This window comes from Lygodium microphyllum, chromosome 17, assembly GCF_053477565.2.
Source record: "Lygodium microphyllum isolate KBCC chromosome 17, Lygodium_microphyllum_v1.1.10, whole genome shotgun sequence".
In the NCBI taxonomy this organism is placed as follows: Eukaryota; Viridiplantae; Streptophyta; class Polypodiopsida; order Schizaeales; family Lygodiaceae; genus Lygodium; species Lygodium microphyllum.
This window is the reverse complement of record NC_141151.1, coordinates 38,238,742-38,252,655: the sequence shown is the minus strand read 5'-3', so window position 1 is coordinate 38,252,655 and position 13,914 is coordinate 38,238,742.

Below are 13,914 nucleotides of genomic sequence, written 5' to 3'. Positions count from 1 at the left end.
GGTTAGTTTCGTGTTGCATGTTATTGCGAGCATATGCAATGTCTGAAATTGCTTGCTGCACACATCATAATCCTATACGTATGTTACCTAGGTAGTGAATAGCGATGCATTTATTTTAACAACGTGCAATTTGACATACATGTACATATTTAGAATCATAATCAACAACATGGAAAACAAGTGCATAAGGGGACTAGTTTAGATGTAAGACAAACAAATTTGAAATTACATGTTATTCCAATAAATTATGACATGATTCCTGTGGAAATTATTGTTGTGCAAATTGTGAAAGCAATGTGGTACAAACTCCACTTGACAACATAGAGGAAAATATGAATAAACTCACACCTTCGTATAATGTTTCAAGACCAATATGAACCATGGCATGAATGTTATGATGCCCAAATTAACAACATGAATTATCGTGTCCTTAAATGCAACCATTTATGTTTCAATGCCTATAGAAGAGCTTTTAACACCCTAGTTACAACAAACACCACCAAGGACCACAAAAATGAAAGCACACACATATTTTAGCAAACATCTTTGCCATTGGAAACTACACACAGCCTAAACAAATTGCATGCACACACCAAATTTTGAAGTCTTTGTTGTGCTATCCCTTGGGAGAAATTTTTTTCCCAAGAAGTACTCTTCTATGCATGCGCATATAAGAACTCTTTCAAAGAATTAGTAAAACAAGAACAATATGATGATAGCACATGTCATGTTGCATACCGATCTTAAAGTTAGAAATCAATTTACAAAATTTGTGCAGCGCATGCATTTCATTGCCGAATTCAATAAGCATTTTGAAAGGATTTGGAATCATTGGCAATTGATGATTCAGGAGGCTGCATTAATGCTGTTCTGAGAGGTGAAGATAGTGTGAAATCACTATTCATGAGAAGCATTTGATAGGTGACTATTAGAAGGAGAGGTGCAAAGGAGGAATGTTCTACAACTCCAATGCTGATGGGTGAAAATTGAAATATGGTCTGCAAGTGATGGAATGACAATAATGCTTACTAGGATGGAATGCACATGCAGTAGTACTGAGTATCTTTTTGTCCTCTGTGATGCACATCTTGTTGAAGGAGGAGACCCTAAGGAGGTCATAAAAAAATGTTGGATGTAGCGTGTAGGCAAACTCAACTCTCCAAGATGATGATGTAGATGTGTGCCTTTAGAGGTGGACGACAACTACACTCCAGTAGGGCTGAAATGATGGAGAAGGAGGAGGTGACAAACTTCCACTCCTCACCTATAAAGGTGGGCAAGGAGCGACAATGCCACTCAATGGCACTCTACACACCAGGCAACCGGTGCAATGACCATGAAAACTCATCCAAAATGGAATTGGAAAAGAGCAGTCACATGGAGGGTTTCTATTTTTGGAAACGATTTTGGTGGTGGGAAAACAACTTGTACCTGATTTTCCCATGATTCTAGAATTTTTAAGGGTACTTGAAAACCCCCCCTGTTATGGCCTTTATAGTTATACCATGACATTGGAGCTAGAAACACCTATATAGGGAGTAGTAGTGACTCTGAGCTCTGCTTGGTTTCCATTCTACATATAAATCCCTATACGCAGTGGTGAACCCTCACATGTGCATCATCACATGAGGCTGTAGTATTGAGATGTGCCTCGGTGTTGTATCTTTTGATATCATGAATAGAAATGATTCCTTATTAATATATCTTGTGTGCCTTTTTGCTATGCCATTTTGTGCCTTATGATAGGTTATGACTTGAGGTCCCATGAAGGTCCGTAACACTTGGTATTAGAGAAACTCTATCACAGAGCATACTAGCTCGAGAGGAGAGCAAGCTCACGAACATGGAGGAGATCCTATCATAATACGTCACGCAACATGATGCAATGCAATGCAACACGACATGGCACAACGCCCCATGTCACGACTCCCCTCCCCCCTCTACGGGGCCATGTTATTGTTGAAAATTGGAAGAGAACCTAATGTGCCAACAAAGTTAAGAGGGAGCTATGGTGTGATAGGGACGTGTGGCATACCATTCAAAGATGTCTTGGAGAGAGTTGAAGCTGTGGAAGGACACTTTCTTTGAAGAAGAGGAAGACAAGCTATATCACTAGCTCAAAATCACATAAAAGAAGAAAGAGTTGCGGCTCAAACTAATTGAGCAGACAAAGAAGACCATAAAAGCACTAAAGAAGGCCCACAAAGGAGCAAATGTGTTGCGCAACCTCAAAGAGAAGACTGAAGAGCTGGATGACAACTTGGAGGAGGTTGACTACTAGTTAATTATGGTGCGAGAGAGAGCCAGGCTACTGTGGCAAGTAAAGATGGCCCAAGACCTTGACATGAAGTTGCAAGAAGAAATCATACTAAGGTGGAACTAGGAGACTGCCTCTAGATCTAAAGAAGCCAAAGAGTGGGCCGAACCATACTTGAAGCATATGAGAGCTGAAAGATTCCAAGAGCTGAAGAATGGAGTGAAGCCAACCAAAGAAGAATCAAGGAGCCAAGAAGAGAAGAAACAAGTGAAAGAAGAAGAATTTTGTTGGTTGGATGATGATGATGATGAAGAAGACAAGGGAGAGGGAGCTCAACCCAAATCTTAGAACATCTCGTTCCCAACAAGAAGGAGCCGATGGCTACTACCTCGACTACTATCCTGAAAACTACTACCAAGAAGGGTACCCTCAAGACCAATACCTCTACAAGGAATACCCTCTCAAAGATGGATACTATTACCCCAAAGATTTTCCCATTGACTGCTGCCACTAAGAAGGAGAATACCCCTACACTGACTACCTCTATTGTCCCAAAGAATGCCAAACTGAAGGAGTTCAAGAAGAAGAATAAATGATAGAGTATTATGTGAAGGGAGAAGATGGAGAATGGATGCCTGCTCAAAGGTGGATAATATTATGAGGGAATTAGGATATAAGCAAGAAGATGAAGATAGGTGGACATGTCAAAAGGATGAACCCTTGCACTCACCACAAGTTGCAACCTAGCTGAAAGAAGAACTAGTGTTAGAAGAAGAGAAGGGGAGGATGAGCTCAATCCTGAACTTTGAATGCCTCCACCCATTGTGATTGAGGGTGAGGCCAAGTTGGCGCCTTCTTGTGAGGCATGGGATGCCTTTGATGAAGCGGATAAGGAAGAATTAGATGAAGAGATACACTTAGAAGTTGAGAATGGAAGGGCAAAAGCACCTTGGGTAGGGCATCTACTACATAGAGACAATGTTTCTACCTTAGATGATGATATATGTAAAGGAGAAGAAAGAAATGGAGAGTTAGAGGAGAAAGAAGAGGAAAAGGGAGAGGATGAGCTTAGCCCAGATCTTGAAACACCTCTATCCCAACAATCCAAAGAAGAAGCAAAGGGCGAGGATGAGCTCAACTTAGATCTTGGAACACCTTGATCCTGACAATCCCAATCCCAACAACCGATGACACCCATAAGGTTCCATGATGATAGGTTCGGAAGAGAGTTGAAAGAGAGAATCATATAAATATGGGATGAGATAGAAGAAGATGATAGGAAAGATGAAGAAAAAGACTAATTAGATAGAGCCATAGAGAAGATCAAGGAAAAGATGAAACAATAAAAGAGAAGAAAAGAGATAGAAGAACAATTAGAGTTAGCTAGGAAGAAGCTCAAAAATAAAGAGAAGCTAGAGCAAGATGTGTGGAATGAAGTAGAAGAAAACAAGAAGAAGAAAGCTAGGAAAAAGATTGAGCAATTAGAAAGAGATGGAGGAGCCAAGCTAGAAGAGCGAGTATGGAGAGTTAGGAAGCCAAAGAAAGAAGATAGGCTAGAACAAGGAGAGCAAGAAAAGATAGATCAAGTTAGGAAGGCCAAAGAAAAAGAGATCAAAGATAAGAAGTAAGAAGAGGAGAAAAAGATAGACCTAGGCGAAGTAGGCCGAAAAGAAGAAGGAAAGATAGAGAATGAGGAGAATGAGAATGAGATGAAGAAGAAAACAAAACCGAACGCCAAGAAATGGAGGCAGGATATTAGAGCCAAGGTAAGAGATGAGAATGAAGATGCCTCTAAAACCCCACAAGCTAAACTTGTGGCTAAGGATGAAGCAAGCCAAACTTTCAATCCAAGGCTACATCCCATCCCAGCCAACTTGGATCAAAGTCAAAACCAACTGCACTTCAACAATGGAATCATTGGCTACACCTTTGAGCCTAAAGACTCAAACCCTTATGAGCTTGGACAAAATGAGTCAGAAAATAAAGCCTCAAATAAGGGAGAGCACAAGGGAATGCTCACAATATGGTTTGATCAAGATACCTTAGTGCCATGGAAGGGAACCTTGGTAATTTAGTCTTGAAGAGCCCTCCAACTCACTCTTAAGGTGAATATCTTTAGACTATGGAACCCATTGGGACCATACTCAATGCTGGTAAAGATTGAGATCTCAACATTCATGCTACATGGAGTTGTCATCCCAATCTTGTGGATCCATGGCACACCAACCACTCTAAACATAGTTATCAGTCGACAAACTTCAGTGTGATACCTCTACTTCCATGACCCAAATCCTGAGCTAACTGTGAAGACTTAGCCCATCCTCCCCCGAGAACTTCAACTTCAAATGAGGCTAAGAAGAGCCAAAGAGGTGCCATGCACCAAGACTGCACCTTTGGTGCGAAAATGGAAGCTGAACCAATGTGTTTGCCTAAGTTCAATCGCCTAAGTTCAAGTCAAGCAGTAAAGATCCGGCAAAGAGGCCAAGGAAAATAGCCCAAGTTTTTGACTTGGTGATGATGGCAAAGTATCTTGGCAAACAAACAAAGAAACCCAAGTGTCACTAAATTGATTGCTTATTATGCATTCTCTATTTAGGGAAGAATGCATGGAATAGCTCAAATATGTAGGGCCAACGAGGATCTGCTGGCGACTTTAGAGGCAGGGGGAGATCACCTAGAGGCAAAGGTGGTGGATCCTGGCAGTCAAATGAGCAATCTAATAGAGACAAAGACTATCATTATTGTGGCAGATATAGACATATTGCCAAATATTTTCATAAGAAGCAAGCAGATATGAAAGAAAAAGGCAGACAACATGGAAATTATGCATCTTCCAGTGGTGCTCAGAATGATCAAGGAGACAGGTTGTTTGCTATGCAACATGTATCAAAGAATGTGCCTAAGCAAGACAGAGATGAGAAATGATACATAGATTTGGGGGCCTCTAATCATATGACACCCCCAGGGAGAATGGTTTGATGATTTAGTTGCAGTTCTCGTGGATATGACTTATTGGGGTGATTAGAGCACTATGACGAGGATATCCGTGCAGGTACAAGTTATGAAGGGGAAAGGAAGTGTCTGCCAAGTGTAAGAGTGTACACAAGAACCAAGGAGTTGTACATAAATAAAGATGGATTGAGTTCTAAGAAGAGGAAGTATATTAGCATTGTGTATATGTATTTATGTGTCCATCTAGGGATGCCTGGGAACGTTTACTTGTGTGTAAGAAGCATTGCATTCATTTGGGGTCATCCTCTCCCTTACAAGTCAAGGTTTGAGGTATTTTCTCTCTTAATGAATTAAGGAGAGAAGTAATTATTTCACTAAGAAAAATGAGAGAGGTAATTCTCTCACTAAGAAAGACGAGAGACATGATCCTCTGAAAGTGAGGAGACAAGCTTTTGTGCGGAAGTCAATCTTAAGGTTGAGGCCCAAGGCAATCTAATGAACTCTCCTTATCTATGGCTCAAGGTGGTTGCATGGACCATAAGTTAAGAATAGAGTTTAAAAAGTTGATTTTCTTAAATTAGACATGGTAAATCCATTTTTTAAATATCTCGCAATAGAAAGCTGATCTCTACAAACGGTCCGAGCAAGTTATCAGAAACGGTGAGATCTACATTTTTGTGTTGGACATTTTTCCATTCAAGTAACGCACATAGAGATATTCCAAAATTGGTGCTGTAGAGTAGGTCCTAGAACAACCATATCTCGCATGAAGATCAACCTTTCTAATCTTGTTACTCAAGACTCTCACTAAGAAGAGAAACTCTTGAAGCCTATAAAATGGAGGATCTCCTTGGGTGTGGAGGGGGTGAAGGAAGCATCACTTTGCATTCATGCAAGAGGAGGAGAGAAGGCGGTTTGCATCTCACAAAGTGATGTGGAAGCTTTGCTGAAATCAAGCACCAAGAAGAGAGCCCTACACATATTGTGTAGGAGAGAAGAAGAGAAATCAAGAAGATCAAAGGAGCCAACTTTCGAGTTGTGCAAGTGCTCACCGATTATATATCATGCAAGGATCTGTGTAAGTTCAAGCTCGCCAATCCTCAAGTTGTGCAAATGCTACGGAAGCTCTGTTGAAAGCAAGCTCCAAGAGGAGATCCCTACACATATTGTGTAGGAGAGAAGGAGAGACTCAAGAAATATCAAAAGGTGCTAACTTCCAAGTTATGCAAGTGTTAGCCGATTGTATATCATGCAAGGAATCATGATCTTGTTCCCAATATCTACAAGTTAAGAATTGGTTTATGTGTAATGGAGGAGCTTTCTCCTTGTCAATAATATAATTCCACAAGGGGGGAGACTGCCCCAACTTCCAATCCCTAATGTGTTGTCAATCTCTCTATCTCTCTCTCTTTCTCTCTATATCTTTCTTTTCTCTCATCTATTCTCTCTCTACACCAGCATAATATTCACCATATATATTTTAAGTATATAAGAAAGTTGTATCTCGGATCTTATAACAATGGTATCAGAGCCAGTCCCTTTGCTTTTCTCAAAGTAAAGGCGACCCTTGTTGCAAGAAGAAAGTAAAGATGACAATTGATGAAGTGCCTCCAAGTGAGCAATTACAGGCTCAATTGATAGAGTATTTAGCTTATTGGAGATTCCCAAAGTATGTCAATTGATTGATAGCTTAAGGGCAAGGGAAGAAGCTACATATGAAGGACCCGATCCTCCAAAAGATGGTGATACTAGAGGAAACACCATTGCACCAATTGATGGTGAAGGTGTAAAGCATCCAATTGCTGAGAAGTTTCCTAGAAGGAAGAAGGACTCTCGAGTCAAGAAGAGTAAAAAGACCTCACCTCGAGTGAGGTGGATTAGGAGGAAGTCATCTCCCTCAGCAACCAGCTACTCCCCTGATTACTCAAGTTTCTCCTCCTCCTCATCATCTTCTAGTTCCTACTCTCTTGGTTCTAAGTCTCATGCAATCCGCAAACAAACAAAGAGGGACAATAAGAGGAGCAAGCCTAAGAAGACTAAGACTTTCAAGTCTGTGGATAAGGACATCAAGTTTGACTCTTACTCCGATAAGAGAGATCCTGCTAAGGCATTAGCCTCTGTCAAGAAATTTGAAGTTGCTTTTTCTGATGGTAATTTCTCAAAAAAGTCCAAGCTTAGGCATGTAGGCATGCACTTGAAAGACATTGCTAGCAATTGGTGGTTGACTATCATTTTGGAGGGAAGGAAACCTACAACTTAGGAAAATTTAAAGGAGAAGTTTTATGCTTAGTTCTTGCCTCCTGGTTTTGAGAATGATGTCAAGAAGGAGTGGGATTGGCTAGGCTAGAAAGAGCATGAGAAGTTCGCTACTTATGTGGACAAGTTTTAGTCTACTCTTCTCAAGGTTACTCCTTTCATGGAGATCAACGATGAAGAGAAGAAAAGGAAGTTTGAAGCTGGTCTACTCCCTCATTTACACAGAACCATGAAGGTGTATCCACATGAAACCTTATCTTGCATGATGGAGTCTGCCATCATAGCTGAAAGTTTGCATACACCTGCTACATCTCGAAAGTTGGAGATGAGTTCTTATAGAGCTAGACAAGACGAACTCTATGATCAACCAAGAGACATGACTAATAGAAAAAGACCTACCACTACCCATGACCAATATTCAAAGTCAGAGGGTAATAAGATGAGGTGCAAGTATCTCTCACCCCTTGAGATACAAAAGTACAAAGAGGAAGGAAGGTGCTTTCTTTGTGGTGAGTTAGGGCATATGAAGCCTGATTGTCCTCACAAAAGGAAGGAAGCAAATGTAATTAAAGATCCTCCTTTGCCATCCTCAAATTCTATTCCAAATGTGCAAGCTAACACTCATTCAAATGAGAAGAAGAGACAACTCTTAAAGGGTTGGGGGACACTCAACAATCAACGAGTTTTTATACTCTTTGATCCAAGGTCCACAAATAATTTTTTGTGTCAGTAGATACTACTGAAAGGCTACAAATTGTACCGGATCGATTGGGAACACCAATTGGATTAGGTTCATTCGAAGGACTTACAACCAATCTACTCCTATCCAGGGGAATTTAAATCTTTGAATTGGGGATTACCGCAACCAATAATCTTTTCTACTTGCACCCATTGGTAAGTGTGATGTTATCTTATGTATGCCTTGGCATTACAAGATTAGACCTCTTCCTGATTTTGTTAAAAAGACCCTTGCATTTCAAATCAAGGGTCAGAACATAGTATGCATTGCTGATGGTGGAGATTGGCATGTGCCAATGGTTAGTCCTCTCTTTAATTGGTCAAGCCAGACATGATTTTGTTAAGCAATATGAAGATGGGTGATTCACTCTCAGAAGAGTTACCTCCTAAGCGCCCGAAAGATCACACAATTGATCTTATCCTAGGCAGTTCACCACCTAACCAACCATCTTAATGAGTAAGTGCAAGTTAGCAAGAGAAGATCCTAAAACAAGTAAATGAACTGTTGGAAAAAGGGCTAGTTCAACCTAGCTCTTCTCCATACTGATCTCCAGTCTTATTTGTTTAAAAGAAAGATGGTTCTTTCCATATGTGCATAGACTACAGATCTTTGAACAATATCACAATTAAGAATCATTTTCCTATCCCAAGGATAGATCATATTTTGGATAAGTTTCAAGGGGCTAATAACTTTAGTCATATTGATCTCAAGAGCGGCTATCACCAGATACAGATAGCACTTGAAGATGTTCATAAGACAGCTTTTCGTACAACATTTGGACTATACGAGTTCTTAGTCATGCCATTTGGTTTGACTAATGCATCCACCACATTCAATTGAATGATGGAGAGAATTTTCAGACCTCACTCAAAGTTCACATGTCCTCTTTGATGACATTCTAATATTTTCATGGTCTGAAGAAGAGCATAGAAAACATCTATCTATTGTTTTTCAAGAGTTTTGCAAGCATACACTATAGGTCAATGCTAAGACGAGTGAATTTTTCCTTTCAAAAATTCATTACTTGGGCCATATTGTTTCTCACAATCTGGTGAGAATGGATCTTGAGAAGATTTGATCCATTGTTGAATGACCTACACCTACTTTTGTACATGAAGTTAGAAGTTTCTTAGGCCTATGTTCATACTATAGAAGGTTCATATGAGGTTTTGCACATGTTACGTCTCTACGTGACCTTACTAAGAAGTAAATATATTTTCGTTGGGGATCAAGGCAAGCCTTTGAAAGAATTAAGTTTCTTGTGACTCAAGAACCAGTTCTCATAGTTTTGGATCTTCAAAAATCTTTTGAAGCTCACTGCAATGCTTCTGGGGATTGCATTGGGGATGTGTTTAACCAAGAGCATTATGCAGTAGCATTTGAGAGCTGACGCCTCAAGGATCATGAGCTACATGCTCCAGTATATGAGAAAGAGCTTATGGAGATTGTACGTGCTCTTCAAGTATGGAAACACTATTTACTTGGTGCAGATTTTGTTATTAAAACAAATCACCAAAGTTGAAGATACTTCCTCACTCAAAAGAAGCTCTCAAAGAAACAGATGCATTGGGAAAATTTCTTATCTATGTTGCACTTTCAAATTCTTCACACATTTGGAACTAAGAATGTTGTAGTAGATGATTTATCATGGTGACCTCAAATGAATGTAATCACAACTATTTATTATAACGAGTTCATGGATTACCCAAAATGTATGCAACTGATTCCGACTTCTCAACCATATGGGATCAATCAGTCAATTACACCTTACTCAATTCGAGATGGTTATTTGTATCATCATCAAGCAATTTGTGTAGCATTACCATTGCAACACAAGGTAATGGATAAAGCACATGTATCTTTGGACACATGGATATTCTACCTACTACTCAAGCATTGGAAATATATTTCTTTTGGCCCACTCTTAGAGTTGACATTAAAAGATATGTTCGCGAGTGCAAGATATGCCAAAAAGTAAAGAATGACATACATAAACCACTTGGTCTACTGAAGCCATTACCTATTTATCAATGAGCCTTGGGAAAGTATAGCCATGGACTTTATCATGGAGTTTCCTCATACACAAGCATGCAATAATGCAATCTGGACTATCATTGATAGATTCATTAAGCAAGCACACTTTATACCTATGCGAAAGACAATCAAAGCCGATCATATGGCTAAGCTATTCATTGCTTATATTTTCAAGCATCATGGCATATCTAAGTCCATTATAAGTGATTGAGATCCTCGTATGACTAACCTCTTTTGGCAAGCTCTCTTCGAGAACCTCAAGACTTAATTAAAGTTTTCATCCTCTTATCATCCTCAAATGGATGGGCAGAGTGAAAGTGCTAATTCTATTGTTCTGGACCTTTTGAAATCCTATGTCTCTGATAATCAAAGAGAATGGAAAAAGTATTTGCCTTTAGTAAAGTTTGCATACAATAACACGATGCACTCTAGTACTAGTAAGGCACCCTTTGAGATCATCTATGGTAAGCCTCATTTACCACCCATTCTTCTTATGAAGGATAAGATCTTTGTAGTAGATGAGTTTGCTAGAGACATTGATACATCTTTCACTCAAGTAAAAGATGCTATCCAAAGGACACAAGAAAAACATAAACATGAAGCTGATAAGCATCGTCGTAAGTTAGATCTCAAGTTGGGATAATATGTTCTTCTTAAGTTTGAGAAGGCTCGCTTGAAGAAGCAAAAATGTCAAAAGGGTAAAGTGGTTAAGATTTTTAATTGCTATTATAGACCTTTTAAGATCATGAAAAATATAAACAATGTGACTTTTTGTTTGGATCTACCAAGTCATTGGAATATTCATAATGCTTTCCATATAAGTTTGCTACGTCCCTATATTGGAGAACCTCCAATGGAACCAATCAAGGAAGATTTACTTGGCATAGAAGAAACATAAGAGTTCCTTGTGCTTGAAATAATTTTACACCATCAAGACAATCTAAGGTCAAATAAGGTATTATGGAAGTATCTGTTAAGCTTAAGAATTATCCCCCATTGGACGCTTAGTTTATGAATGAGAGAGAACTACAAGACTTTCTAGATCTTCTTAAGGACTATGTATCCCCTCTACAGTTGAGGTCAACTGTTTAGAAGCCAGAGGGATGTCACTAAATTGATTGCTTATTACACATTCTCTATTTTAAAAATTTATGTCAATAAATTAATGACTCACTTTTCTTTAAGTGTTGATAATGATCTAGCATGGCCATGGGACCATTTAGAGACAAGTATTCCTAGTGTATCACTTAATAGGGTGATCAGAGCACTGTGACGAGGATATCTGGTACAGGCAGTACAAGTTATGAAGAGAGAAGGAAGTGTTTACCAAGTGCAAGAGTATACACAAGAACCAAGGAGTTACACATAAATAAAGATGAATTGAGTTCTAAGAAGAGGAAGCGCATTAGTATTATGTATATGTATTTATGTGTGCATCTGCATGGGAACATTTACTTGTGTGTAATGAGCATTGCATTCATTTGGGGTCATCCTCTCCCTTACAAGTCAAGATTTAAGGTCTTTACTCTCTTAATGAATTAAGGAGAGAAATAATTCTTTCACTAAGAAAAACGAGAGAGGTAATTCTCTCACTAAGAAAGACAAGAGATGTGATCCTTTGAAAGCGAGGAGAGAAGTGATTTTCTCTTTCTAAGGTCTAAGATGATACATGCTTTTGTGTGGAAGTCAATCTTAAGGTTGAGGCCCAAGGCAATCTAATGGACTCTCCTTATCTACGGCTCAAGGTGGTTGCATGTACCATAAGTTAAGAATAGAGTTTAAAAAGCTATCTTTCTTAAAATAGACACGGTAAATCCATTTTTTAAATATCTCGTGATAAAAACCCGATCTCTAAAAATGGCCCTTGAGAGGGTTATCAGAAACAACAAGATCTACAACTTTTGTGTTGGATCTTTTTCCATTCGAGCAACACATAGAGAGATATTCCAAAATTTGTGTTGCAGAGTAGGTCCTGGAACAACCATATCTTGCATGAAGATCAACCTTTCTAATCTTGGCACTCAAGTCTCTCTCCAAGAAGAGAAGCTCTTGAAGCCTATGAAATGGAGGCTTTCCTTGGGTGTGGGGGGGGGGGGGGGGTGAAGGAAGCATCACTTTGCATTCATGTAAGAGGAGGAGAGAAGGCAGTTCGAGTCTCACAAAGTGCTGCGGAAGCTCTACTAAGATCAAGCACCAAGAAGAGAGCCCTACACATATTGTGTAGGAGAGAATAAGAGAAATCAAGAAGATCAAAGGAGCCAACTTTCGAGTTGTGCAAGTGCTCGCCAGTTGTATATCATGCAAGGATCTGTGTAAGTTCAAGCTCGCTAACCCTCGAGTTGCGTAAGTGCTATGGAAGCTTTGTTGAAATCAAGCTCCTAGAGGAGATCCCTACACATATTCTGTAGGAGAGAAGGAGAGACTCAAAAAAGATCAAAAGGTGTCAACTTTCAAGTTATGCAAGTGTTAACCAGTTGTATATCTTGCAAGGAATCGTAATCTTATTCCCAAGATCTACAAGTTAAGAACTGGTTTATGTGTAATGGAGGAGCTTGCTCCTTGTCAATAATATAACTCCACAAAGGGGGGGGACTGGTCTATCTTCCAGTCCCTAGTGTGTTGTCAATCTCTCAATCTCTCTCTCTCTCTTTCTCTCTACATATTTCTTTTCTCTCATCTATTCTCTCTCTGCGCCAGCATAATATTCATCATATATCTTTTAAGTATATAAGAAGTTTGAGAGTGTATCTCAGATCTTATAACACCAAGTCCCCAAGGCCCAAGGCGATGGCATGAAGAAAGGAAGGAACAGTGTACGAAGCAACTCAATGTACTGTCTACCATAAGGCGTGGCACAACATGGCTACAATCATGCCACCACACCTTAATCCCAATAGTGCGACAACTTGGGATTGTGCCTACAAAGCTTGGTATGCAAAACTATAAGCGGCAAGCCGTATAAAGTTAGGACTATGAAGCCTCCACTCCTCAAATGTACTTGAGTCGAGAGTGGACTGGAACACAAAATAATAAAAAGAACTAAGTTTAGATAGGTAGACCCTGAACATCATATTAGAGAATTTGAAAAATTTTCAGGTCCCAATTTTAAATAAGTGATAAATATTTGATCACATGGTTAAATCTTGATCCATGATTGAAAGTGGGATTTGGAAAGCTATATAGTATTTAGGGTAGACTCGACCTTTAAGTAAGACAACAATATTTGACCATGTGGTCAAATAATAAAGGTATTTGGGGTTTCCAAAGTGCACGGAAATTTCCAAATTCCCTAATATAGTGTTATTTGCCAACTTGATAAAATAAGCTGTGTTAAGTTCCCCAAGTTGTAGTGTGGTAGACACTGATCAACTTGATAGAAAAGGTTGTGTTAAGACCCCGCTAATGAGTCAAGTCCTAGAGATCGATAGACATTGACAAACTTGATAGCATGAGTTGTGTTAAGATCTTGGAATGAGTCAAGTGAATCACCCTTAGATTGTTAAGGACACTACCTTGGAGTGATGCCCAACCGTAAGATATGGCATCCCTTTAAGAAAATCCATCGGAATTGGTGGTTTTAGCTGGTGAGAGTCGCTAAGAAAAACAAAATTACTACGGATAATAATTCATTAAACGAGGGTGAGTGTAAAGGTATGGACTTTGTAGCTATACTATG